This window comes from Monodelphis domestica, chromosome 5 (assembly GCF_027887165.1).
Source record: "Monodelphis domestica isolate mMonDom1 chromosome 5, mMonDom1.pri, whole genome shotgun sequence".
Taxonomy (NCBI): Eukaryota; Metazoa; Chordata; class Mammalia; order Didelphimorphia; family Didelphidae; genus Monodelphis; species Monodelphis domestica.
In genome coordinates, this window is record NC_077231.1 from 31,420,573 (window position 1) to 31,423,101 (window position 2,529).

Below are 2,529 nucleotides of genomic sequence, written 5' to 3' on the forward strand. Positions count from 1 at the left end.
GGTATTTAAGCCCAATTCCCTTCTCTCCCCTTTCTCTCTCTCTCTCTCTCTCTCTCTCTCTCTCTCTCTCTCTCTCTCTCTCTCTCTCTCTCTCTCTAATACCTTTCTTCCTCCTGTTTGTAATTAAAAACTCCATAAAAGGTTGACTGCTGACTTGAGTTTTCATTTAGGAATTACATAGCTGAATTCCTTGGCGACCTTAAATTAATATATATCAGTCTTTTAAAGTGATTTCCATATCACATTGTGGCAAACATGAAGGGATTCTAAAGAATTCTCTCAATAAACTTCTGAAATTCCTTGCCTTTTTACTCTACCTTCTTACCACTTAGTCCCTTTTAACAGCAAACTTGGCTTAAAGACACAGCTGCTAGAACACGTGAGTATAAAAAACTTTTTCTCTCTTCTCTTTTCTCCTTAAGTTAAATTGAAATCAGCAGTTTTTCTTTTTCTTCCCTTTAATCTTAAGGGACAGCTGGGTAGCTCAGTGGATTGAGAGCCAGGTCTAGAGGTAGAAAGTCCTAGGTTCAAATCGGACCTCAGATACTTCCCAGCTGTGTGACTCTGATAGTTAGATAGAAAACAGTTGTTTTAAATCTCAGCAACAGGACCCTAAAGCCTTGGCTGGAAGAGCTGTTTCTAAATATCCTTTCCCTTAAGGAACAACTTCCTAGATTAAAAAAAAAAACCCTGTGGAAAGTTTGTTGCTTTGCCCTGCTCCCCACGTGTTTTGTGAATACTGTTAGAGAAATAATTACTATATATATATATATATATATATATATATATATATAAATGAGTACTACATTCTTTGACATTTATATGGCAGCTGAAGAATTAGGGGCATTGAGGAATGCAGGATACCTCCAAATTTTTATATTAATAGGTACTGTCATTTTTGTACTCCTCAATACTATATTTAGAGATGCTAAAATAAAAAATATTGAGGATAAAGTAGAAAAAATTGAGGATAAAATGCAAGCCCAATTAGAAGATCTAAACTGTTTCTTACAGGATCAATTGGCAAACACCCACTCTACCAGAAACAGACCTGTTTCTGAACCTTTGAATGAGGAAATTTCCTTCCCTGAAATAGAGATGGAAAACACCTTCCCTATAGCCCAGTTAACAGACTGCTTCTCTCGTGTAGTGCAAATCTTGACTGAATTTAATCCCCAAAACCCTACCTATAACTGCTTATAACTACCCCTAATAACAACCACCCCACAAAGTTCCAACCCAATTCAGCCCAATCAAAACTGACCCAATTAGTGTTTAATCTAACCAAATTAGGTCTGTCAATGAAGACCAGCCACCTTCCAATCCAGAAAAGGTCAAAAAACCCTTTAAAGGCTAAAGCCAAAAGCCCTCTCAGGAAGCTCAGGCTTGCCTTTATATTCCAGCAACTAAATGCCAACCACCAACTTATGCCCAGCAGCCAACTTCCCCACAACAGCCAATCCTAACTGTCAGCAACTGACAGACTGACAAACCCATGACAGTAGTCTTTTATCCCCTTTTTCTACCTCACTTCCTGTCTCTATGGTTCCTTCTTCCTGTCACTATGGTTTCTCCTTCCCATCTCTCTGGTTTCTACTTCCTGTCACTGTGGGCTAGTTAATCTGTACACATCTCTATGGTAAGAGGACCACCAGATCCCCCATTAAATTGCAAAAAGAATAAAGAATTCCTTTTATACAACTAACCTTCCAATCCCATAATATTATCTCCCTCAAACAATTACTGAACCCAAAAGTCCTGAAGCCTAGAGGTAATAGATAATACCTTACTCCCCACTAGTCGCCACAATGGGATCCCCCTATGCATTCTGCATGTCATAAACAGGACTTTTCCTATACAGAAAGGACAAGTGAGAAAACCATTTTTGGCTCTGTCCATCTGGACAGATGTTTGGAGGACCATAGCCTCTGGATCACTGCTGACACTAAAGCTAGCTATACAGAATATTTTTTCACAAATCTTGTTTTGTGAATAGGTTTTCTCCTTTTCTTTCAGTGGCCCAGTACAACTGGTATACTATATGCATATAGTATACAACCATTCATTTGGATAAACCTTTACCATCAAATGTAAGAATTCACTTAGAGTGTAGTCCACTCAGTCAGTGGCCCTAATTTATGGATCAACTACAATAATAGCTGGCATTTACATAGTGCTTTAATGTTTATTACAGATATTATCTCACTTAATCCTCATAAAAATCCTATGGGGGTAGGTAAAAATATCCCCATTTTATAGATGAAGAAACCAAGGCCAAGAGAGGTCAAAAGCCTGAGGTCACACAATATCTCAGGCAGGATTTGAACTTAGGTCTTTCTGACTCCATGTCCAGCATTCTGACCACTGAATGAGCTAGGTGGAACCTCAAAACAATGCAGATAATTCTCAATGAGATCCCCAATTGCTTGAAAGGAGTCAGCCAAATTAGATAGATGGGGCAAACCAAATGGATGAAAACAGCCTATTGTCCAAATAGGATTTGTAGTTGGATGGACAACACAGAGAATT